At 40.4% G+C, this 26,837-nt stretch overlaps 1 protein-coding gene and 1 non-coding gene across 6 annotated transcripts in view; one reads left to right on the top strand and one right to left on the bottom strand.

Annotated features, from left to right (window-relative positions):
• LOC133041079 (guanylate-binding protein 6-like) overlaps window positions 1–15,534 on the bottom strand; it is a 49,208-nt gene extending 33,674 nt beyond the window's left edge. Inside the window, exons 1-4 of one of the 5 annotated variants that reach the window (XM_061121451.1) lie at window positions 15,302–15,534; window positions 10,787–10,868; window positions 10,193–10,384; window positions 8,579–8,697 (exon numbers count right to left, since the gene is read on the bottom strand). The gene's annotated coding sequence lies outside the window, so the exon portion shown is untranslated. Of the gene's footprint in view, window positions 1–1,189; window positions 1,339–8,578; window positions 8,749–10,192; window positions 10,385–10,786; window positions 10,869–15,301 lie in introns of those variants that run through there. The other 4 variants (XM_061121456.1, XM_061121455.1, XM_061121454.1 and 1 more) reach the window with 4 other exon arrangements.
• A 9,711-nt stretch (window positions 15,535–25,245) lies between these two features.
• TRNAW-CCA (transfer RNA tryptophan (anticodon CCA)) lies at window positions 25,246–25,317 on the top strand. Its single transcript has one exon. It is a non-coding gene; the product is annotated as a tRNA-Trp (tRNA).
• The last annotated feature ends 1,520 nt before the right edge of the window (window positions 25,318–26,837 follow it).

Genomic DNA, 26,837 nt, shown 5'->3' with positions numbered 1-26,837 from the left:
CCCCTACAACAAAAACCAGAGGCAAATTCTATCTTTTCCCTCAAACCCTCAACACCCAGCAATGCTGCCATCAATATACCAGACCTAAATGATTTTTTCCTTTACCCTTAAGCAGTCCCTTCTAGAGTACCTACCAGACTGTTTGGACCCCTGCCCCCACAAACCTTCAGTCTTTTACTTGGCTGATCTAATTTGGCTTCTAAAGGAATTACTGTTCACCCTGGAATAATTGATTCAAATTATAAAGGGGAGATTCAAATTATGATGTCATCTCAGATTCTATGGCAATTCAAAAAGGGGGACAAAATTGCTCAATTACTTCTTTCGCCTTACATTTCTATTAACTCCTCTAATAATGTACGGACAGGCAGATTTGGCAATACATATAAAAAACAATCCTTATGGACATCATTGGTATCTGAATATGCCTAACCAAAAATAAATATCAAAATTAATGGTAAAAGATTTTCTGGTCTCCTCAGCACTGGATCTAATATTACTATTATTTCCAAACACTTATGGCCCAAATCCTGGCCTATACAAAAGGTCTCTTGCCAAATTGCAGGAATTTCTCAAACCAAAGTACAAGAAATTTATCAAAATGTTCAAATCTACCCATATGATAGACCAAAAGGCCAACCTACAACATTAAGACCTTATATGATAGATGCACCCCTTAATCTAATAGGAAGGGACTTACTTATGCAATGGCAAACTCAGATATACATTCCACATTTTTCCTAGGGGCCACTGCTCATTTAACAAACAAAGCAATTAATAAAATAACAGAAAAACGACGAGCCTATTTGGACAGAGCAATGGCCCCTTACGAAAGAAAAATTACAAGCTACTAAAGAACTTATAGGCACACAATTACAATGGAAACATATTAAGGAATCTTGCTCTTTTTGGAACTCTCCTCTTTTTGTTATAAAAAAGAAATCTAACAAATGGTGTCTCTTAACAGACCTTAGAAAAGTTAATGCATCTATGAAACCTATGGGTGCATTACAACCAGAGATCCCATCACCTATTACCATTCCTCAAAATTGGCCCATTATTATTACTGATTTACAAGATTGCTTTTTTAATATACCTTTACACCCTTTAGACCGGGAGAGATTCACTTTCTCTCTCCCTTATCCTAATCATATCAGGCCTCATAAGAGATTTCAATAGACTATGTTACCTCAAGGTATGTTTAACAGTCCTGCTGCTCTTGCTGCTTAGTCACCTCAGTCATGTCCAACTCTGTGCAACCCCATAGACAGAAGCCCACCAGGCTCCTCGGTCCCCGGGATTCTCCAGGCAAGAACACTGGAGTGGGTTGCCATTTCCTTCTCCAATGCATGAAAGTGAAAAGTGAAAGTGAAGTCACTCAGTCGTGTCGGACTCTTAGCGACCCCATGGACTGCAGCCCACCAGGCTCCTCCATGGGAAAATCCCATGGGGTTTTCCAGGCAAGAGTACTGGAGTGGGGTACCATTGCCTTCTCCGTAACAGTCCTCTAGTATTTGTCAAAATTTTGTAGCCAAGGCTTTACTTCCTATATGACAGCAATTCCCTCATGCATATATCATTAATAATATACTATAACTACAAACTAGAAATGATATTTTTGACACTGAATGGCCATGATATTCTTTAGATTCCAGAGAAAACTGATTAAAATAAAATCTTTTATGAAATTACAAAAGTGGTTCTTCTTACTCGTGCAATTAAGAAAAGGTTAACTTGTTAAAATACTTTTTTGAAGCTCCAGTTCTGCTTGGGAAACAAAAACAGGCCTAAGAAAAAACCTAAAGTTAACTCTTATCATGTCCTTGGGATACACAGTTCACTCTATCTAGGACTCCAGCCATAAACAAACTGATGGAGCTCAAAATAAGTAAATAAAACAAAAAGATATTTTAAACATCATATGGAAAACTATGCATATCTATCTAAAATTACCTATGTCTCAATATATGTCTTTGTTTTTGGATAATATGAAGTTAATAAGTTATATTTAAATTCAACTTCACATGAACTAAAAAAATATTCAATATTAAATATAATGTTTATTTAAATATAAATATAATTTAAATATACAATTTAAATATAATTATTTGTTAATCTAATTAAGACACATCTTAAGTCATCAACATTATATAATACTTTTATTTTGCTAGGTTTAAAGTAAACTAAATTTGTCAACAAAAAGGTAACTCTTTATATATATATATATATATATATATATATATAAATGAGATGAAAACTTTTAGATAAGCTCTATTAAAATAATTATTTTTTGATAGAATAATATATTATTATAATCTAAAACAATCTCTTAGGGTTGGGGTAACTTAAGTTTCTGGAGTTACACTAAACTAAATAATAAAAGTTTATTAAATAACTAGCTCATTTCCAAATGAAGTAAGATTTTAAAACATTAATTACTGAACATTAACTTACTCTTACAAAAAGTTTTTCTTACAGAAAATCTAAAGAGATTTAAGCTATTAATAAATATATATATTATAATATATGATATAATAAATATATTCACCAATCTATAAAATACTAACATACAAGACACTTCATAGTTGCTAAAGAAAAATAAGATATATGCTTTTAATAAAAAGATATAAGAAATGGCAAATAAAATGATGAATACAAAAAAAAAAGATTTATGACAAATGAAAGAGAATTTTATGGCAAATAGGTGTGACTCATTGCCCTGAACTTTCTTCCTCTTCCTTCTTATATGTCTCGATCAATACAAACTCTTTTCTAGAGGCAACACCTCTCCAAGGTAAAACTACACAACATGTTATAACCCACCTATCAACTTACTTTGCGATAATGAAAACACCTAATTCTATAAAAACAATGACCCTGCCTGTATTTCTAAGCAGTTCAAATAATTTTTACATTCATTCTCTATAAAACAGATTACAGACATTCCTTATAATCCACAAACACAAGACACAATTAAACAAACACATTACACACTGTAACTGCAAATAAAAATTTAAATAAAAGGAAATACACAGGAACACTTTTATCTTCCTTATCCAGAATAGATTTTACTAGATTCTACTGCAATACATTCTTTAAGCCTATAACTATTATTAATATAGCTTTATTTCTGTTTACAATCTGTAAGATTCTTAAAACAACACCAACTTCAATGCCTGTTTCACTATACAAAACAAAAACAACATAAAAGAGACACCATTTGCCGAATAAATTATTTGTTCCTAAGAATATAAAAAATACAAAATATTCCCCTTCTTTTCAGGTCTGTCTTGAAAGTGTAATCATCTTCTTTAACACACTGAACAGAGAGATTCAACAGCTGCCAGGCTATATTTCTTTTCCAAGGACCAAGTTCAAATATATTTGGATGTAAGCAACATTTCATTTGTCAAGTTGTTCTGCATCAGCTTTTCAATAATTTCACTTAGGAAAAAATGAGTGTTTGCTCCTAATCCTTTGCCCCAAATAACACAAACCACTTAAAACACAGTCAGATCTCATTTCTTTTTATATCAGGAAAAATGTATATACTGAATGAAGAGAAAATCAACCCATTAATTCAAAACCACAGCCAAGTACCAGTCCCAAACAGATCTCTAGATGATTTTTTTTCTTTTATACTGAAATATTTCCTGGGAATATTTTCATCATTATCCCTTTCCTTTCTTTCTATAACTATTGTTAATATAGCCTTATTTGTTTTAAATTTTTTAAACTTACTGCAAGGAGATATTTTGACAAAAGCAGAAAAACATTTTGAAACATTAAAGGACACCTCCCTTCCTTTGCCCATTTAATATCAAGATGGGTTAACTAATCAATGGAAATCTAAGAAACTAATTTTACAGGGAAAGGGGTATGCTTCTATTTATCCAGATGGATCCAACGAGCTCACATGACTTCCTCTTCAGAAGATTCAACCTAAGGGGGCCCCCAGCATTCAGACTAGAGACAAAACAACAAAAACCCCAGGGGGAAAGAATTCCAATACAAGCCATGGTGACTTTAAAAATTTCCAAAAAACACCACACTCGACGTCACCGACATTATGATCTCCCTCCTTGGGGACAGATGAAAACCCTTACTAATCAAACTGAAAATCTAATTTCTCAACAGGGAATGCCTCGGAATCCTGAAAATATTTTTCTTTTCTATGCTTGATTTGCTTGCTTTTGCTTCCACCACTCAGGCTGACTTAATTGATCACACTTATTGGGCTTATATACTTAATCCCCCTTTTTATTGTAGGTTATAAAATGGACAGATATAAGACCAATCATATCCACTGACTCAACACACATACCCCCTCCTTGGAACTTGGAGGGGCCCTCTCATCCTGAAGAAAAACTAATTAATATCTTTCTAGGTTATGAAATCCTTCATTTATGTATGGGCCCAACAGAATTATGCATAAACATTAGTCAACAAACTTGGGCTTTCTCCCTGCCTCCAGAAGAGGACTTTCAGATGCTGCTTGGATTATTTACTGCCCTTTCTTTGTCCATGAATCATGTTTATACTACTGAAACTTTAGGGAAAGAATTAAAGAAAGAACAAAGAACACTATGCGAAGGGTTTACTAATAAGAACTTTAAATATATTCCTGTTAATTGGGGCAAATGTCAGGCCAAATCAGGAAAATTAATGTTTATGGCTAATCATACAGTTGTCAATTGGGGACCCCATGTTATGCGGTTATCTAACTACTCAGATGATATTAACAGAACTATGTGTGATTATGTTACTCAAGTAGCATGGAAGGTTACTAACACTACAATGGAGCATTACCAACCAAAACAGAGGACTTCTTGGGTGGCTTTACGGTGGAATAGCCCCTCCTCGTCCTCGAATCATCCTTAATAAACAGATTGGGCCAAAACAATGGGACATCTGGAAACTTGCTGCAAACACCGAAGAACTTGGGACTTGGACTGCACATTTCACAGGGACCAGTTGTAGCTATAGCAATTATTTCTTTCACTATAATCAATCATATTTTATACAAGCCTATGTTCCACTTCCTTCTGTTGTAGCTATAGGAAATTTACAATTCAATAAGGCTTTATGTTCTGCAACTTGCACAAATTGTAAATTATATACTTGTCTTAACTCCTCTATTTCCTTGAGAAATGACTCCCTTTTGATTCTTCGATCTCGACATAATATATGGTTACCAATAAATCTCCAGGGGCCCTGGGAAGAAGGTCCCATGGCTGGACTTGCTTCCTGGTTACTAACTAAATTGCTCCAGCGATCTAAACGATTCATTGGATGGCTGATTTTTAGCATTTTGGGATTAATAGCTATTTGCACCACTGCTGCTGTCACTGGTGTTGCTTTAAAAACCTCAATTCAAACATAATTTTATTCAAAATTGGACTAAAGATGCTCATACTATGTGGGCCACTCAGGCTCAAATAGATGAGGATATTCAAGATGAAATACAGGAACTAAAAACAGCCATCAAATGGGTTGGAGATCAATTATTAGATGTACAAAAACAGGTGATACTAAAATGTGATTGGAATTCTACTCAATTTTGTGTTACTCCTGTTCAATTCAATAATAATGCTTACAACTGGGAACAAATCAAATTTCATTTACAAAACATCCATGATAATGCCCCTCTGAGTATACAATTATTACAAAAAGAAATATTTGAAACTTTTTCTAATAATCTGCCCTCTTCCACTAATGTGGAAACTTTAGCTGAACAACTAGCTGATCAGTTATCTGGGCTTAGACCCATGCAGATGGTTTCAAAGCATTACTCACAGTATCGGGTCTGGAACAGTAATTTTAATGATTGTCTTGACAATTATATTTGTCATCTACCATTACCTTCATGCAAAGATTGTTAAAACTAAACAAACTCTTATGATCAGAACTCTTTTTACAAATATTATAAATAAATAAGGGGGAATTGTCAGGGAGTGTTTGATGGGAGGATTCCTACATGCTGTTTCTCATAAATCCTCTGTTCCTTATCCGCTTCTGCTAGAAGGGAGTAGAACTGCAAGCAGCTCTCAGGACTGAGGTCATTATGTGAGACAGGCTTGGGTCTCCTTTAGTAAACATTCTTTTTACGACAGAACTGCTTAGTCTCGCCCCCTTTCTTGAGATGTGAATTGTCTCCTGACCTTGTGACCATTATTATCCTTTGTTCCCTTGGTACGTTTAGTTTTCTGATCTTTATCATTGTGGTAAGAAACTTCTTGTACCACAGCCTATATATACTCACAGAAAAATCATTAAAGCACCTTTGCTCCATCAGAGCTTGGGTCCCCATGTCTTTCTTTCTTTCTTTCTTTTTCTTTCTTTCTCTCTCTCTCTCTCCCTCCCTCCGGCTCTCTCTTTCACTTTCTTATTGTCGACTCCGGACTGCCAGGTCCTGGACCATTAAAGGACCCAAAGAGGGAAAGAATTACCAATGACAACCCACAAGAGGAAAAGGTGTACATTGCATCTCCTACAAGAATTGACTACCCCAGCAACTCAGTCAATAGAACTGGTCATCACCCTTGAACTCTGACTTTTCTTTCCAAACCAACCTTCCCAGACCCTTATTTTTCTCTATAACGTTCTTTTTCTTTGCTGGACTTCCTTATGGCTTTTTAAAAATAGCTCCTTTGTCCCAAATTGCAATAACTCTACTATTCCTGAATAAATTCACTTTGGCTTGTAAAATAGCTTTTATTTTTAAGGTGAATAGCTATAAGCAAGAGAAATTGCAGAGTATATCTTAGACCAAATATTGATAAAGCTTTGTGTAAGTCAATGAGTCTACAAAGATTTTGTATTTTAACTCAAAGTATACTGAGGGACCAAAACCAACAAGCTTTTACCTTCAAAACTAAGAACTTGGAGGGACTTTCCCAGCAGTCCAGTTGTTAAGACTCCATGTTCCCAATGCAAGAGACCGGGGTTAGATCCCTAGTCCAGGAACTAAGATCGACGCCCCACCCCCCCACCCGCCGCCCCCACCCCCCCGTCGCCACGTGCTGCATGGCATGGCTTAATAAATAAATAAATATAAAACAACAAGAAGCCTTAAAAAAGAAACAAAACAAATAGAAAAGAACAGTGCTAATAGAAGGCAGAAGATGACCAACAAGTTTCCAAAGGTGACTGTTAAGAATTATCTGATAGTCAAAAATACCCCACACTGGGGATTTTCAGCAAGTACCAGAAGTTATTCTGAGGCTGTTAATGTATGTGTCACTCATTAAAAACAATGCATGATAAAGAAACACGATTAGATCTTGCAGTTATTATTAATAGTTTTTTTTTTTTTTTTTTTAGTAAGAGTAAGATGGAATTATTCCAAAGAAAACAATTCTGTATGTATTCAGAGTATCAAACATTAAGACAAAAGTAATCCCAGGATCATCTTTTAGGATTTAAATTGGCTCTGTGTTTAAGACCACTTTTTTGTTTGGCCACTGCCCAGCGGGGTGCACTCAGGATGTGGCTGAGGAGGGCAGGAGGGGGCTGCTGGTAGAATAGACCGCACTCATCGCCTCTGCGAAGGGCAGGCTGGGGAGTAAGGGTGAGTTTGGGTCTTCAACTTCCTTTCCTCAGAAGACGTACCTGCTCTCCTGCTTTTTTTTTTTTTTTTTAATTTTTTTATTAGTTGGAGGCTAATTAATTCACAATATTTCAGTGGGTTTTGTCATACATAGATATGAATCAGCCATAGATTTACACTTATTCCCCATTCCGATCCCCCCTCCCACCTCCCTCTCCACCCGATTCCTCTGGGTCTTCCCAGTGCACCAGGCCCGAGCACTTGTCTCATGCATCCCACCTGGGCTGGCGATCTGTTTCACCATAGATAGTATACATGCTGTTCTTTTGAAACATCCCACCCTCACCTTCTCCCACAGAGTTCAAAAGTCTGTTCTGTATTTCTGTGTCTCTTTTTCTGTTTTGCATATAGGGTTATCGTTACCATCTTTCTAAATTCCATATATATGTGTTAGTATGCTGTAATGTTCTTTATCTTTCTGGCTTACTTCACTCTGTATAATGGGCTCCAGTTTCATCCATCTCATTAGGACTGTTTCAAATGAATTCTTTTTAATGGCTGAGTAATATTCCATGGTGTATATGTACCACAGCTTCCTTATCCATTCATCTGCTGATGGGCATCTAGGTTGTTTCCATGTCCTGGCTATTATAAACAGTGCTGCGATGAACATTGGGGTGCACGTGTCTCTTTCAGATCTGGTTTCCTCAGTGTGATTGCCCAGAGGTGGGATTGCTGGGTCATATGGCAGTTCTATTTCCAGTTTTTTAAGGAATCTCCACACTGTTTTGCTGCAGCACTGCTTAGATGCTCCAGGAGCAGCGGCGCATACGGGTGACAAACTTGGAAGCGGCCTGGGATCCAAAAGGAGACTAGAAGCTGCCCAAACAATGCGCCCGGCCGGCTGCCACCCACCTGCCCCGCGCCTCCATCTGCTCCTCTCCTCCCCCAGTGTGGGGGCTGCGCTGGGGCATTGATTGTTATTTAACCGAAGTGTGCTTGGAAGGTCAAGTTTAGGAGCAGACTCACCTGGAGCTGCAGCCGGGGGTCAAGTCAGTTGCTCTGGTTGGCCTCTTGGGCTCTTCTTGCTTCTCGCTCCTCAGGAAACCTACTGTTATTAGGTTTTTCCAGCTTCTGTTACTCAGAAACTGGAAAAAAAAAAAAGAAGACGCTGAGGGCCAGCTGGTTATTAAAAGCCATCCGGGTAGTGGTGGGGATTATGAGAAACGAAACCAAAATCGAAAGGGATAATTTTTTTTTTTTTTAATGGAGGCAGGAATCTGGATGAATTCCAGGAAAGACAGGGAGACATGTGTTCCTCCAGGCCTGGCTGGGTAACAACAACTTTGTCCCTCCTCCACAGGTGGTTTGAAGGAGGTGCATGTAATGGTAGCATGAGAGTTCAACAGTCTGTCTCTCAGGGGTGTTTTGTGAGAGAGGGAGTTTATTAATTTTTCTTCACTCGGAAAATGTTTCATTTTTTCCTTTCTCTTTCCTTTTTAAAAAGTGTTTTTAACTTGGTGATCTTTTTTTTTCATTAGCAAAATAAATAGGTGTGTATAAAATCCTCAATTTTATAACCCAGACATATTCACTATTTTTTTTTAATTGGAGAAAAATTGCTTTACACTGTTGTGTTGGTTTCTGCCGCACAATAACACAAATCAGCCATAATTACATGTATATCCCCTCCCTCTTGAGCTTCACTGTTATTTTGTTAGAGTTTTCCTCTTTTCTTTTACTAGTGTGGATCCAGATTTGGAGGTTAGTGATTGATTCAGATTCCTTCCATTCTTTTCTGTATCCTTTAAGGTGTTGTACTTAACTGGACATGGAACAACAGATTTAGTTCCAAAAAGGAAAAGGAGTACGTCAAGGGTGTATATTGTCACCCTGCTTATTTAACTTATATGCAGAGTACATCATGAGAAACTCTGGGCTGGAGGAAGTACAAGCTGGAATCAGGAACACTGGTGAAGTCTAATGAAGGTGTGAGAGGGCATAACTTGGAATTTTGGGTGTTGAAGTATTATTTCTTGATCTGAGTAGTGATTAGACAGATGATTACATTATGTTTATCAATTTTGCAGTATTTACATATGTATACTTTATGCACCATTCTCTATGTGTTATAGTTAATAGTAGGAAAAAGAGAAAAAAGAAGGTATAATTTACCAAAGTTTGGAAATAAGCAAATTAAATGAAGCAAAAAAAGATGGGTAGTAGCCCCATTGAGATATGGGTTTTACAGAGATTCATCTGTCTGTACTTCCTTCTATCATTTTTAAAAAACAAAACATGTTGAACATTTGTGTGTTACCTAAAATGACCCTGTGGTTTAGGGCAAACGTGATGAAGGAGAAGGGAAAGGAATGATTTTTGAAGATGAGCTCCTGAGCAGATGGCAGTGGATAGGATCAGGACGAATGAGGTAGATGTTTGGATGAGGTTGGGAATTTTCGATTACTGGATAAAAGAGTTATCATTGTGGAAGGATGGGTTTGAAGTTATAAATTCAGTGGTGAGAATTAGAAGTTTTCTTCAGTAGGGAGTTAGGCTCTTCCTTAACATGACCCTAGAGGAGGATGATCAGCAGACTGTATTATCACTGCTTCCAAGTAAAGGGTTTTGAACAACACTCACCATGGTTTTGTCCTGCCAGGCGGTTCATCAGGTAGGACTTTCTGGTCCGATACAGCCCTGCGATGGCCACCACCACCACAGGCTGAGATATCTGCTCCAGAATCTTCAGTGCTCTGGGATTTACTGGCAGCTGATCGGGTTTTCCACCAGACACATGAGGTCCATTACAATGGACCCAGATGCCACTGGAAACTGTAACCCAGAGGAACAACTCAGTAAAACACAAGCTCCGGAAGTCATTTCTCATGGTGCACATCAGGCTTCTGCTAGTGAAACCTGTACATCAATTCTCTATTCTTTGCATGTTTCTAAAAGGTAAGTATTCAGCCTAGTGTCCTAAGGCCTATACAAGTAAATTATATACATTACCTCATGGGTCCCTAATGAACCCTAAAGCAACCTGTCCATGGGAGGCATGCAGTGAATAGAATGAGAATACAAAGTGCTGATGATGAAGCCTTGAGAACACAAGCATTTAGGGTGTATTAGAAGCAGATGGGACATGAAGCGGGTGAGGAATGACCAGACACCATTTCTGGAATTCTGAATGATTTGGTCACTCAGTAATTGCACAAATATTTATTGAGAACCTACCATGTGCTGGACACAGTTCTAGGGGCTCAGAAGCAAGCTGTGAACAAAATGGAGACAAATCCCAGCGTCATGGAGCTCTATTCTAGAGGAGACAGATAATAAAGTAAAAACAAAATTCCTGTTATTGTTGTTTTGTTTCTAAGTCTTGTCCAACCCCGTATACAGTAACCTGCATGGTTTTTCTGTCTACTGGATTCCCAGGCAAAAATACTGGAGAGGGTTGCCATTTCGTTCTCCGGGGGAAACTTCCTGACCTAGGGGTCAAATCCATGTTTCCTGCTTGGCAGGCAGATTCTTTACCACCGAGTTACCAGGGAAGACCCCCCCCCCCGCCCCCCAAACAAAACACATATATGTATATTAGGGGGTGGTAAGAGATCAGAAGGAAATGATCAAGGAATGGCCTATAGAGCACTGGGGGTTGAATTTATGTAGTCAGTAGCCAGGAAAGACTGTGACAAGTAAGGAAAATGAATGTAATCAATGATTTGATGAGGATAGATGGATGCAGGGAATCAGTGGGATATGGAACAAGCTGGAAGAGTGAGTGTGGGAAAAGAAATTGAGATAAAGAACGCAGCTCTCTCTCAAACACAAAAGGATAGAACTTTAATGTGGCTACTCAAATTTGTGCATGTAAGAATTAATTTATTAACTGAAATTATAAGACTTTTCTTATTACTTAAGCTGATAGGGAAGAGATGCAAGCAACCAGGGTGTTTTAAGATCTGCCTAGGTATGTCAGAGTATCACATTTGGGCCAGGCTTTACTTAAAACGATTTTGTCACAATGATAATGTGTGTCATGATCTCAAAAGACAAACAGCACTCAGAGGGCTTTGACAGTCCCATTTTTTTATCTCACAGACCATGTTAAGCAGCATGCACACGTTCCCATGCTTTATTAACCATGTGACAACTGGGACGATTAATTTCTCTGTGCCTCATGTTTCTCTGCTATAAACTGGTGACGCTAAAAGTAAAAATCAGTCTGTTGTTAGGGTCATTAGAAGAATTAAATATTTCATAGTACTTACAATATTCTTAACATTATGCTGGTTCATAGTAAATCCTATATAAGTATTGCTTTAAAATTGAGTCCTCTGAAGAGAGGGAAGATAATTTCTGAATGAAAGTAGAGGATTGACTCTGGCCTGAAACAGTGACACTTCCCTCCCTGGTTGCAAGCAAGTGGGAGGACACAGCCCAAGAGGAAGATGAGCAAGCTGGGGAGATCCAGTGGTAATAGCTGAGAGGGAGGACAGTGATGGGGGAGAGTCAGGCTGAAGGAGTTAAGAGCTGCCCTGCCAAGTACAAGTACAAGTTCTGGAGTTGGGCTGCCAGGGTTCAAATCAGAGGGTTCACGTGACTTGTTTGCTGTTGAGACCTTGTAAAAGGAACTTAACTCTGGAAGCCTCCACTTTCTATCAATGTTGTAAGAAAAAGAATAATTCCTACCTGATTCATTGCTGTACAGCTGCTAACATATAGGGTCTCAGAAAACTTTAAGAAAATTTCCTGCATTAATGTATTGTTTTAATGGTGAACATGTTAGAAAATGTAATAATCTGTTAGCGCTTCCTGTAAGTTGTAAATAATCAAAGCATCTAAAACCTTTAAAAAAAAACACACATGAATTTTTTCAGCAGAATTCCTGTCTAAAATGTATCTTTTTTTTTCCTATAGTAGATTGGGAGCAGAGATGGGAGAACAAAATGACCTTTTACTTCCGTGTTATGTGAAACTTAATAAAGGGAAACTTCACTCAAATGGAGTCAGCATGCCAGAAAGAAGAACTCTCATACAGTATGACTAGAGGTAAGTTATAAGGAAACTTGTCAATTATAGACCCTGAGGAAAAAATCTTCAACAAGGGAGTCATCAATGACAGTCCCCAACAGGAAAAAATGTACACTGCATCTCCTAGAAGAATTGTCTCCCCCAACAATTCAGCCAACAAGGATAGGTCATCACCCTGACCTCTTATTTTTCACTAATGGACTTGTTTTCAAAATAATCTTTCCCAACTCCTTCCTTTTCTCAATAAAATAATTTTCTTCTTTCTTTATGAGATTTGCCCATGGCTTTCCTGTAGCTTGCTACTCCCAAATTACAATTCCTCTGCTATTCCTGAATAAATCCACTTTTACTTGAAAAATAACTTTAATTTTTAAGGTGAGCAGTCATAAGCAAGAGGAATTATAGACTTTCTGAGATTAAATACTGATAAAGTTTTGTGTAAGAGTCCATGCATTTGCAATGTATTTTTTAAAATTCATAGTAGACTGAGGTACCCAAACCAAGAAACTTTTCATTTTAAAACTAACCAAGTAGAATGAAATAATGTTACTACACAGCAGATGACTAACGTTTTCCAAAGGCTAGTGTTCAGGAGAGTTATCTGAAGTGATGGTTAAAAGTACTCTAGTCCTTGTATTTTCAGGAAATACCAAAAGTTATTATGAGGCAGTTCTTATATGGGCAAGGTATTAAAAACAATGCATAATAAAACAACACGATTAGACCTTAAAGCTATTATTTATAGTTGGTTGAGACTAAAATTGAATTATTCCATATAATACAGTTTCATAGTATGTGGAATATTAAATATTTTTTTAAACTTTTTATTTTTTATTGGAGTATAGCTGATTAACAATGTTGTGATAGTTTCAGGTGGACAGCAAAGGAACTCTGTCATACATATTCTTCCACAAACTTCCATCCCATCTAGGCTGCCTTGTAATGTTAAGGAGAGTTTCATGTGCTATACAGTAGGACCTCATTGGTTATCCATTTTATTTTTATTTTTTGTTTTTAATTAATTAATTTATTTATTTTACTTCACAATATTGTATTGGTTTTGCCATACATTGACTTGAATCCACCGTGGGTGTTCATGTGTTCCCCATCCTGAACCCTCCCTCCCACCTCCCTCCCCATCTCATGCCTCTGGGTCATCCCGGTGCACCAGCCCCCAGCACCCTGTATCATGCATCAAACCTGGACTGGTGATTCATTTCACATATGATATTTTACATGTTTCAATGCCATTCTCCCATATCATCCTGCCCTCACCCTCTCCCACAGAGTCCAAAAGACTGTTCAATACATCTGTGTCTCTTTTGCTGTCTCGCATACAGGGTTATCATTACCATCCTTCTAAATTCCATATATATGCATTAGTATACTGTATTGGTGTTTTTCTTTCTGACTTAATTCACTCTGTATAATAGGCTCCAGTTTCAGCCACCTCATTAGAACTGATTCAAATGTATTCTTTTTAATGGCTGAGTAATATTCTATTGTGTGTATGTACCACAGCTTTCTTAGCCATTCATCTGCTGATGGGCATCTAGGTTGCTTCTATGTCCTGGCTATTATAAACAGTGCTGTGACGAACATTGGGGTACACATGTCTCTTTCAATTCTGGTTTCCTCCGTGTATATACCCAGCAGTGGGATTGCTGGGTCGTATGGCCATTCTATTTCCAGTTTTTTAAAGAATCTCCACACTGTTTTCCATAGTGGCTGTACTAGTTTGCATTCCCACCAACAGTGTAAGAGAGTTCCCTTTTCTCCACACCCTCTCCAGCATTTATTGCTTGTAGACTTTTGGATAGCAGCCATTCTGACTGGCGTGCAATGATACCTCATTGAGGTTTTGATTTGCATTTCTCTGATAATGAGTGATGTTGAACATCTTTTCATGTGTTTGTTAGCCATCTGTATGTCTTCTTTGGAGAAATGTCTGTTTAGTTCTTTGGCCCACTTTTTGATTGGGTCTTTTATTTTTCTGGAATTGAGCTGCAGGAGTTGCTTGTATATTTTTGAGATTAATTCCTTGTCCATTGCTTCATTTGCTATTATTTTCTCCCATTCTGAAGGGTGTCTTTTCATCTTGCTTATAGTTTCCTTTGTTGTGCAGAAGCTTTTAATTTTAATTAGGTCCCATTTGTTTATTTTTGCTTTTATTTTCAATATTCTGGGAGGTGGTTCATAGAGGATCCTTCTGTGGTTTATGTAGGAGAGTGTTTTACCTATGTTTCCCTCTAGGAGTTTAATAGTTTCTGGTCTTAGGTTTAGATCTTTAATCCATTTTGAGTTTATTTTTGTGTATGGTGTTAGAAAGTGTTCTAGTTTCATTCTTTTACAAGTGGTGGGAAAACTGGTCAACCACTTGTAAAAGAATGAAATTAGAACACTTTCTAACCATTTTAAATATTGCAGTGAGTACATGTCAGTCCCAAAATCCTTAACTATCCCTTCTTCCCATCCTTCCCCCATGGATTGTTAAGTATTTTTAATAGAAAAATAATCTTGTTTGTCTCTTAGAGTTTACATAATCTGTATATTATGGGACTTCCACTCTCTCTGCTTTTTTCAATGCCCAGCAAGTTACGGTCAGGACGCAGTCAGAGTCGGGGAGGTAGAGGCAGGGGAAACAGCCCCACAGTGCCTCTGTGAAGAGGTAGGTATAGGGTCATGCATTCCTAGGAAGGACTTCAGCCCCCTTACCTCAGAAGAGTTAGGATGCACACTTCCTTATTCCACGGTGGGCTCCTTTCTGCACTCTTGGATGGATGCTGGAGGAGGAGCATCCATCCAGGACACAGTGCAGAGGCTGTTGCCTTGCAGATGCCTCAGGTCCAAACCGAGATACTGAGCGGCAGGAGGAAAGCTCCCTGTAGGCTCCTCATCCTTCACTCCCTCCATGCCCTCCTGCCTCCCCTCCCAAAGTGTGGGCACTGTGTTGGATTAATTGCTCTTTCTAGTCAACAAAAAAATGCTTATAAGTAAATTTTAGAAGTGTACATACTTTGTGTGTATTCTGCAGCCAGGAAACAATTTCTCAGCTGTCCTTGCTTTTTTCCTGAGCCCTTCCTGTGTTTGGTTTTGAGAAAACGCCTCTCTTTTAAAATAGAAAACGGAACAGGATGTTACACCCATCCTGTTATGGGTTGAGTTGATAAAAAGAGAAGAAAGAAAGTGACATGAACGTTGCTCAGTTGTGTCCAACTCTTTGTGATCCCATGGCATATATAGTCCATGGAATTCTCCAGGCCAGAATACTGGAGTGGGGAGCCTTTCCCTTCTCCAGGGGATCTTCTCAACCCAGGGATTGAACCCATGTCTCCCACATTGCAGGCAGATTCTTTACCAACTGAACCACAAGGGAAACCCAAGAATACTGGAGTGGGTAGCCTATCCCTTTTCCAGAAGATCTTTCCAATCCAGGAATAGAACAGGGTCTCCCGCATTGCTAGCAGACTCTTTACCAACTGAACTATCATGGAAGCCCCAAAAGGAGAGGAAATCAAGTCTAAATCACATGACTTTTTCTGGAGAGGTTAATTGTTAGATTTTCTTTCTTTTCCTTTTATTCTTTGAGGCAAGACATGAGATGAGGTGGGGGTAACGACATCACTTCCTTCACACTCAAGTTCACAAACCCACCCTCGGTCTTCCTCCCCAGTTGGATTTTGGGGGTCTTTTGTTTACATATGCACTGAAAAATTTTTCTTCTAGATGTGTGAAAAATACTGCTATTTTGATACATGTCTTTTGTCTCCTTCAGTTCAGTCAGTTCAGTTGCTCAGTCATATTCAACTCTTTGCGACCCCATGGACTACAGCACGCTAGGCCTCCCTGTCCATCACTAACTCCTGGAGTTTACTCAAACTCATGTCCATTGAGTCAGTGATGCCATCCAACCATCTCATCCTCTGTCGTGCCCTTCTCCTCTGGCCTTCAATCTTTCCCAGCATCAGAGTCTTTTAAAAGAGTCAGTTCTTTGCATCAGGTGGCCAAAGTATTGGAGTTTCAGCTTCAGTATCAGTCCTTCCAATGAATATTCAGGACTGATTTCCTTTAGGATGGACTGGTTGGATCTCCTTGCTGTCCAAGGGACTCTCAAGAGTCTTCTCCAACATCACAGTTCAAAAGCATCAATTGTTTGATGCTCAGCTTTCTTTATAGTCCAACTCTCACATCCATACATGACTACTGGAAAAACCGTAACCTTGACTAGACAGACCTTTGTCAGCAAAGTAATGTCTCTGCTTTTTAATATGCTGTCTAGGTTGGGCATAGCTTTTCTTCCAAGGAGCAAGCATCTTTTAATTTCATGGCTTCAGTCACCTTCTGCAGTGATTTTGGAACCCCCTAAAATCAAGTCTGTCACTGTTTCCACTGTTTCCCCATCTATTTGCCATGAAGTGATGGGAACAGATGCCATGATCTTAGTTTTCTGAATGTTGAGTTTTAAGCCAACTTTTTCACTCTCCTCTCTCACTTTTATCAAGAGGCTCTTTTGTTCTTCATTTTCTGTCATAAGGGTGGTGTCATCTGCATATCTGAGGTTATTGATATTTTTCCTGTCAATCTTGATTCCAGCTTGTGTTTCTTCCAGCCCAGCATTTCTCATGATGTATTCTGCATAGAAGTTAAATAAGCAGGGTGACAATATACAGCCTTGACATACTCCTTTTCCTATTTGGAACCAGTCTGTTGTTCCATGTCCAGTTCTAACTATTGCTTCCTGACCTGCATACAGATTTCTCAAGAGGCAGGTCAGGTGGTCTGGTATTCCCATCTCTTTCAGAATTTTCCACAGTTTGTTGTGATCCACAGAGTCAAAGGCTTTGGCATAGTCAATAAAGCAGAAGTAGATGTTTTTCTGGAACTCTCTTGCTTTTTCAATGATCCAGCAGATGTTGGCAATTTGATCTCTGGTTCCTCTGCCTTTTCTAAATCCAACTTGAACATCTGGAACGTCACAGTTCATGTATTGTTAAAGCCTGGCTTGGAAAATTTTGAGCATTACTTTACTAGCGTGTGAGATGAGTGCAATTATGTGGTAGTTTGAGCATTCTTTGGCATTTCCTTTCTTTGGGATTGGAATGAAAACTGACCTTTTCCAGTCCTGTGGCCACTGCTGAGTTTTCCAAATTTTCTGCCATATTGAGTGCAGCGCTTTTCTTAGGTAAGATTATTCCTATGTTGTTTATTGTTTTTGATGAAATGGTAAATGGGATTGTTTCCTTAATTTCTCTTTCTGGTGGCTCATTTTTAGTGTATTGAGTGCAATAGATTTCTCTTTACTAATTTTGTGTCTCCTTCCAAACTTTAAGATATTTTAGTTCTATTTCTGTGAAAAATGCCATTGGTCACTTGATAGGGATTGTATTGAATCTGTAGATTGCCTTGGGTAGTACAGTTATCTGACCAATATTGATTCTTCCAACCCTGGAACATGTTACATCTTTTCATCTATTGGTCTTGGTGGTGAGATGAGGACTTCCAGGAGATCTCACACCAATTAATATTCCTTGGGACCTGAAATTCTCTGTTAGACCAGTGGATTGGATTCAGCACTCCCACCACAAGAACTCAAGCCAATCTCTGGCCTGAGAGCCAAACCCCTGCAAGCCATGCTGTGTGGGAAAAAGACAAAAAGCAACAAACAGTAAGGAGAAGAACAATAACACAGAATAAAAACTAAGGTAAAATGAAAAGAATAAAAAACATACTTTAGAAAAAATAACAATAAAAATTAAATAGCAACAAAGAAATGAGAACCAGAACAGCAAAATAAATAAATAAAAACTGAAAAATAAGATTAAAAAAACTAAATCAACAATAATAATATAAAAAATAAAAAATTCCCTGCTGCCTTCTCTCTCAGTGTCCTTACTCCCACAGTGACTACAACCTACCCCTGCAGCCCCAGGCAGGCCTCCAAGGCTTCTAGGCAGGTCTCTGGCCCTGCTGTGTCAGTCCACCTCTGAGTATGCTTTTCTCACCAGCATTTGCTCCTGGAGCTGCTTCTGAGCACAGGAGCCTGTGCAGGCCATTGGGGATGCAGATTTCCACAGGCACCCCTGCAAGGGCCAGCACAGCTAGAGTAAGCCTTGGAGGGGTGTGGTGCTCAGTCTTCCTGGACCCACACAACCAGGAGGCCCTGTCAAGGGTGGCACTCAGGCTGCCAGGACCCACATTTCCATAACAGGCCTTGGTGAGGGTGGGGGCCCAGCGAGTGCACTTCAGGCCTGGGGTCCCATGCACCAGGAAAGGCCTCAGAGGGTGGTTGTGGCCCAGAGGGGACCTACATGGCTAGAAGAGGCCTAAGGTGGGGTGCTCTGGCCCAGGATCCATTCACCCAGAAGGGGCCCTGGGGGTTGAAATTTCAAGCCTGGGACCCCATCAGACTGGCCAGAGCCTGAGCAGGCAGAAGAGTCTCTGGCAGCCTTTCCCTCCGACCCCCCAAGGTCACTCTCCATTTCCTCCAGTCCCTTCACTGTGCCTTCACTCTGAGGGGGCAGAGGAGAGTAGGGGTTCAGGCAGAGCACCCCAACAGGCTTGCTTGAGCCTCCCAGGGTGAGAGGATATACTGGCGGGGTTCCCTTCCAATCATTGGATCCACAGAATTGCCTTTCTGCCCCCACCGGTGCCTCTTCAGTGAGTGGGCTCCTCTGAGCATCAGAGCTTCTCTGCACCCCCAAAACCCACAGGTGCACTGGTTCCACCCTGCCTCCACTTTCCCTCCTTCTCCTCTTTCCCAAGTCTTACCTGGTCACGAGGGGCTTCCTCCTGTCTCCTTAGATGTCAGAGGACCCCCACCAGTGCCTACTTAATGCCCTGTATGAGAAGACACAAACTACTCCATTATCTTTTTCTGTTACATGACCAAGATTTACCTTGTATATTGAGGTGCTCCTATGCTGGGTGCACGTGTATTTTTGTTGTTGTTTCATTGTTGAGTCATGCCAACTCATCTGTGACCCCATGGATTATACCCACAGGCCTCTTTGCATGGGATTACCCAAGCAAGAACAGTGGAGTGGGTTGCCATTTCCTTCTCCTTGGGAATCTTCAGAATCAGAGATCAAACCTGGGTTTGCTGTATTGCAGGCAGATTACTGTCTGAGCCAGAGGATAGCATTGCTATATCTTCTTGGACTGATCCCTTGATTGATTAGGTAGTGTCTTTCTTTTATTTTAAAGAGTATTTTGTCTAAGTGTTGCTATTCTGACTTTCATTTGATTTCCATTTGCACAAACTCCCTTTTCCATACACTCATTTTCACACTGTGTGTGTCTCTAGATTTGAAGTAAGCCTTTGTAGGCAGCATATACACAGGTCTTGTTTTTGTTTCCATTCAGCCACTCTATGTCTTTTGGTTGGCGCATTTTGGATGTTTTCACTTAAGATTATGATCAATATGTATATTCTTATGGCCATTTGGTGAATTGTTTTGGAAATATTTTCGTAGGTCTTCTTTTCCTCTTTCTTTATCTTTTGCTCTCTTCTCTTGTGATTTGATGACTAACTGTAATGTTGTGTTTAGATTCCTTTTTCCTTGTGTTGTGTGTGTATATATCTATTATAGATTTTTTGTTTGCAGTTACCAAGAGGTTTCTTCTTTTTCTTCTTCTTTTTTTTTTAAATGAAAAGCTATGTGTATGCATGCATGCTAAGTCACTTCAGTCGTGTCCAACAACTTGTGACCCTATGGACTGTGGCCCGCCAGGCTTCTCAGTCCATGGGATTCTCCAGACAGGAATACTGGAGTGGGTTGCCATTTCCTTCTCCAGGCTATATGTATATGTGATTGTTTTAAGCTGTTGATCTCTCATTTTCAAATACATTTTCAAAACCCTGCATTTGTACTCTCCTCCCTTCAAGATTCAGAGAAGGCAACGGCAACCCACTCCAGTACTCTTGCCTGGAAAATCCCATGGATGGAGGAGCCTGGTAGGCTGCTGTCCATGGGGTCGCTAGGAGTTGGACACTACTGAATGACTTCACTTTCGCATTTCCCTTTCATGCATTGGAGAAGGAAATGGCAACCCACTCCAGTGTTCTTGCCTGGAGAATCCCAGGGATGGGGGAGCCTGGTGGGCTGCCGTCTATGGGGTCGCACAGAGTCGGACACGACTGAAACGACTTAGCAGCAGCAGCAGCAGCCCTTCAAGATTGCTGTTTTTGATAGCCTGTTTTACATCTAGTTATTTTGCGTCTCTTTCAACTGCTCGTTGTGGTTAGAGACCATTTTACTATTTTTGTCTTGTAACCTCCATACTAGCTTTGTGTGTAGCTGATTTTCTGCCTTTTCTGTATGTCTGCCTTTACTGGTGAGCCTTTCATTTCATAACTTTTCTTGTTTGTACTTGTGGCCATTTTTGCCTAGAAGAAATTCCTTTATCATTTGTTGTCATGGTGGTTTGGTGATATTGAACCCTTTTGCTTATCTTTTGCTTATCTGTAAAGCTTTTGATTTTTCCATCAAGTCTTAATGATTGCCTTCTTGCATAGCGTAAGCTGGGTTTTGGTTCTTCCCTTTTATCACTTTAATGATACCATGCCATTTTTCATCTAGCCTGCGGAGTTTCTGCTGAAAAATTAGCTGATAGTTTATGGGAGTTCTTTTGCATGTTATTTGTTTATTTTCCCTTGCTTCTTTCAATATTGTCTCTTTATCTTTATTTTTTGTCATTTTTAATTACAATGTATCTGGTGTATTCCTCTTTGGGTTCATCCTATATGGGACACTCTGCACGTCCTAGACTTGAGTGATTGTTTCCTTTCCCAGGTTAGGGAGATTTCAGCTATTATGTCTTCAGTTATATTCTCATCCTGTTTCCACTCTCTCTTCTTCTGGGACCCTTATACTACAATGCAAATATGTGTGAGCTTAACGGTAGAGGGGTCTCTTAAATTGTCCTCAACCTATTGGGTAGGGCAAAATCTTGCCACTAAAGAGTCAATACGGCAGCTGCCAAGAGTGTTCATGTGGTTCAAAGTTCCCCAGTTATGGCTGCCACCCCAGTGTTGGTGCTAGTGGTAAAGAACCCACCTTCTAATGCAGGAAATGTGAGAGACATAGGTTTGATCTGCGGTTGGGAAACATCCCCTGGAGGAGGGCATGGCAACCCACTTCAGTATTCTTTGGGCTTCCCTGGTGGCTCAGATGGTAAAGAATCTGCCTGCACCTTGGGAGCGCCAGGTTCAATTCCTTAGTGGGGAAGATCCCCTGTAGGAGGGCAAGGGAAACAAATCCAGTATTCTTCCTTGGGGAATCCCATGGACAGAGAAGCCTGGTGAGTGACAGTCTATGAGGTTGCAAAGAGTCAGACTCAGCTGAGTGATTAACCCATTCACTTTCACTTTCCAGTATCTATGTCCTCAGGGTGAGCCACAATCACTACCCCGCCTCTCCAGGAGACTCCAAAATAAGCCAGTAGGTCTGGCCCAGGCTCCTATCAAGCTACTGCTTTTCCCCTGGGTCCTCGTGTGAGTGAAATTTTGTGTGGAAGGTGGTCCTAAGGTGGCAGAGGAATAGGATGGGGAGACCACTTTCTTCCCCACAAATTCATTGAAAGAACATTTGAATGCCAAGCAAATTCCACAGAACAACTTCTGAATGCTGGCAGAGGACATCAGGAACCCAGAAAGGCAGCCCATTGCCTTCAAAAGGAGGTAGAACAAAATATAAAAGATAAAAAGAGAGACAAAAGAGGTAGGGATGGAGATCCAGCCCAGGAAGGGAGTCTTGAAAAAGAGAGAAGTTTCCAAACACCAGGAAACACTCTCTGGTGGGTCTGTGGCAAGCCTTGGAATCTCAGAGGGCAAAATAACTGGGAGGAAAAATAAATTAATAATTAAAACCCACAGATTACGTGCCTGACAACTCCCAGTGGAGCAGCAGCCCAGATGCTCGCATCCCCCACTAGCAAGTGGGGGAGGGACAGGGAAGAGCGGGCTGCATTGCTTAGGGTAAGGAGCGGCCTGAATGCCCTGAGGGCAATCTGAGGGAACTAGCTTGAGATAGCAACCCAGACTGTGGGATAGCTATCCCGTGAAAAGGCGAAAAGTCCTGACCTAAGACACTGCCACAATAAACTGTGAGAAATTCTGAAAGAGATGGGAATACCAGACCACCTGACCTGCCTCTTGAGAAACCTGTATGCAGGTCAGGAAGCAACAGTTAGAACTGGACATGGACCAACAGTCTGGTTCCAAATAGGAAAAGGAGTATGTCAAGGCTGTATATTGTCACCCTGCTTATTTAACTTCTATGCAGAGTACATCATGAGAAATGCTAGGCTGGAAGAAGCACAAGGTGGAATCAAGATTGCCAGGAGAAGTATCAATAACCTCAGATATGCAGATGACACCACCCTTATGGCAGAGAGTGAAGAGGAACTGAAAAGCTTCTTGATGAAAGTGAAAGAGGAGAGTGAAAAAGTTGACTTAAAGCTCAACATTGAGAAAACTAAGATCATGTCATCTGGTCCCATCATTTCATGGGAAATAGATGGGGAAACAGTGGAAGCAGTGTCAGACTTTAGTTTTTTTTTTTTTTTTTTTTGACTCCAAAATCACTGCAAATGGTGACTGCAGCCATGAAATTAAAAGATGCTTACTGCTTGGAAGGAAAGTTATGGACAACCTAGATAGCATATTAAAAAGTAGAGACATTACTTTGCCAACAAAGGTCCATCTAGTCAAGGCTATTGTTTTTCCAGTAGTCATGTATGGATGTGGGAGTGGACTGTGAAGAAAGCTGGGCACCAAAAAATTGATGCTTTTGAACTGTGGTGTTGGAGAAGACTCTTGACAGTCCCTTGGACTGCAAGGAGATTCAACCAGTCCATCCAAAAGGAGATCCGTCCTGAATATTCATTGGAAGGACTGATACTGAAGCTGAAACTCCAATATTTGGCCACCTCATGCAAAGAGTTGACTCATTGGAAAAGACCCTGATACTGGGAGGGATTGTGGGCAGGAGGAGAAGGGGTCGACAGAGGATGAGATGACTGGGTGGCATCACCAACTCGATGGACATGACTTTGGGTAAACTCCGGGAGTTGGTGATGGACAGGGAGGCCTGGTGTGGTGCAATTCATGGGGTCGCAAAGAGTCAGACACGACTGAGCGACTGAACTGAACTGAACTGAAGACACTGCCAGGCACGCTCACAGAACAAAGGACTGAGCAGAGCTAGCCAGCTGCGGACCAGCCCATCTGCCGCCAGAGACAGGCAGGGGAGGGCAGCCAGAGCCGGAAGGTGGCAATCGCAGCCCCAGAGAGCCATCCTATACCAAATTGCAAGGAGACTTCTTTGCTAACCAAGACTTCTTGGGATTCTGGATGATTGACATTTGCTGGGAGGGTCGCAGCCAGAGATCAGCTCCCCAGAATAGACACACAGCACACCTGAGAAGGTGCGCCCCTTGCACACCCAGAAAACTGAGCAACTGGAACGGGAGAGGGAATAAGCTGCAGCCTTCAACTGGGGGCAACTACACGCACCAAACACCTAGTCACCTGAGCTGCTCGGACCTGGGACGGGTGCAAAACGCAGGCCCAACCAAGTCTGCGCGTTTGTGGAGTATCTGAGAACCTGAATCTGAGCGGCTTAGACCTGGGAAGTGCATGTAAACCAGGGCCCTCATCAGACTCCTGGCAGAGCAACCTAGAGTCTGAGCAGTGTAGAATGGGAAAGCACACACGCCGTGTGTGTGTGTGGCGGCAAATCCAGTGTGGCTGAATCACTGTGAGCACATGCCAGTGATATTTGTTCACAGTGTTCCTCCCTCCCCAAAGCATAACTGAACAAGAGAGCCTAAAAAAAAAAAAAAGTGACCACCACCGCGCCCCTGTGTCAGGGTGGAAATTAGACACTGAAGAGACCAGCAAACAGAAGCTAAAATAAACAGAGGGAACCGCTTTGGGAGTGACAGGTGCAATAGATTAAAACCCTGTAGTTAGCACCGACTATATGGGAACGGACCTATAGACCTTGAGAAGTACAAGCCGGACCAAGGAACTATCTGAAGATGAACTGACCCCACACTGCCCGCAATAGCTCTAGAGAAAGTCTTAGATATATTTTTACTATCATTTTTTAAATTTAAAAAAAATTTAAAAAATTTTTTAATTTGTTTTATTTTTTTATTTTTAAGTCCCCATTACTCCTTTAATTTTCATTTTTATAACCTACTATTACCTTGCAAAAAAAAAGAAAGAAAGAAAGACCCTATTTTTAAAGCAAACTTCATATATATATATATATAATTTCTGTGACTTTGTTTTTTTTTTTTTTTTTAAATATTGTATTTTTGGGAAACTAACCTCTACTCAAGACTTTTAATCTTTGCATTTTGGTATCTGTTATCAACTTTGTACCTTTAAGAACCCAGTCTTCAGTACCCATTTTTACTTGGGAGCGAAATCACTGGCCTGATTGCTCTATCTCCCTTTTGACTCTCCTTTTTCTCTACCAGGTCGCCTCTATATCCCCCCACCGCCTCTATATCCCCCCGCCCCCTTTTGTTCTCTACCCAACTAGGTGAATCTCTTTGTGTATTCTGAGCTGTGGAGAACACTTAGGGAACTGATTACTGGCTGGATCTGTCTCTCTCCTTTTTATTCTGCCTTTTATCCTCTTGGGGCTTCCCTGGTGGCTCAGAGGTTAAAGTGTCTGCCTCCAATGTAGGAGACCCAGGTTCAATCCCTGGGTTGGGAAAATCCCCTGGAGAAGGAAATGGCAACCCACTCCAGTATTCTTGCCTGGAGAATCCCATGGATGGAGGAGCCTGGTAGGCTACAGTCCACAGGGTCGCAAAGAGTCAGACACAACTGAGCGACTTCATTTTCACTTTTATCCTCTTGCCCACCTCTGTCTCCTTCCTCCCTCTTCTCCACTCTGTGTAGCTCTGTGAACATCTCTGAGGGGTCCAGACTGTGATGAGCACATAGGGAAGTGATTACTGGCTAGCTTGCAATCTCCCTTTTTGATACCCCCTCTACTCCTCCTGGTCACCTCTAACTCCTTCTTCCCTCTTCTCTTCTCCATGTAACTCTGTGTACCTCTCTGGGTGTCCCTCACTGTGGAGAAACTTTTCATCATTAACCTAGATGTTTTATCATCAGTGCTGTACAGATGGAGAAGTCTTGAGGCTACTATAAGAATAAGACTGAAAAACAGAGGCAGGAGGCTTAAGTCCAAATCCTGAGAACACCAGAGAACTCTTGAATCGAGGGACCATTAAACAATAGGAGCTCATCAAACACCTCCATACCTACACTGAAACCAAGCACCACCCAAGGGCCAACAAGCTCCAGAGCAAGACATACCATGCAAATTCTCCAGCAACACAGGAACATAACCCTGAGCCTCAATATACAGGCTGACCAAAGTCATTCCAAACCCACTGACATCTCAAAACTTATTACCAGACACTTCATTGCACTCTAGAGAGAAGAAATCCAGCTCCACCCTCCAGAACACCGACACAAGCTTCCCTAACCAGAAAACCTTGACAAGCTACCCATCCAACCCCACCCACAGTGAGGAACCTCCACAATAAAGAGGAACCACCGACTGCCAGAATACAGAAAGACCACCACAAACACAGCAATCTAAACAAGATGAAAAGGCAGAGAAATACCCAGCAGGTAAAAGAACAGGATAAATGCCCATCAAACCAAACAAAAGAGGAAGAGATAGGGTATCTACCTGATAAAGAATTGCAGTAGTGAATATGATAGTGAAAATGATCCAAAATCTTGAGAGCAAATTGAAGTTACAGATAAATAGCCTGGAGACAAGGATCGAGAAGATGCAAGAAAGGTTTAATAAAGACCTAGAAAAAATAAAAAATAGTCAATATGTAATGAATAATGCAATAAATGAGATAAAAATCACTCTGGAGGGAACCGACAGTAGAATAACAGAGGCAGAAGATAAGGTTAAGTGAGGTAGAAGATATAATGGTAGAAATACATGAAATAGAGAGGAAAAAAGAAATGAGGACAACCTCAGAGACCTCTGGGACAATGTTACACACCCCAACATTCGAATCACAGGAGTCTCAGAAGAGAGGACAAAAAGAAAGACCATGAGAAAATACATGAGGAGATAATAGTTGAAAACTTCCCTAAAATGGGGAAGGAAATAATCACCCAAGTCCAAGAAACCCAGAGAGTCCCAAACAGGATAAACCCAAGGCAAAACACCCCAAGACACATATTAATCAAATTACC

This window comes from Dama dama, chromosome 20 (assembly GCF_033118175.1).
Source record: "Dama dama isolate Ldn47 chromosome 20, ASM3311817v1, whole genome shotgun sequence".
NCBI lineage: Eukaryota > Metazoa > Chordata > Mammalia > Artiodactyla > Cervidae > Dama > Dama dama.
This window is presented reverse-complemented; position numbering and strand designations above follow the sequence as displayed.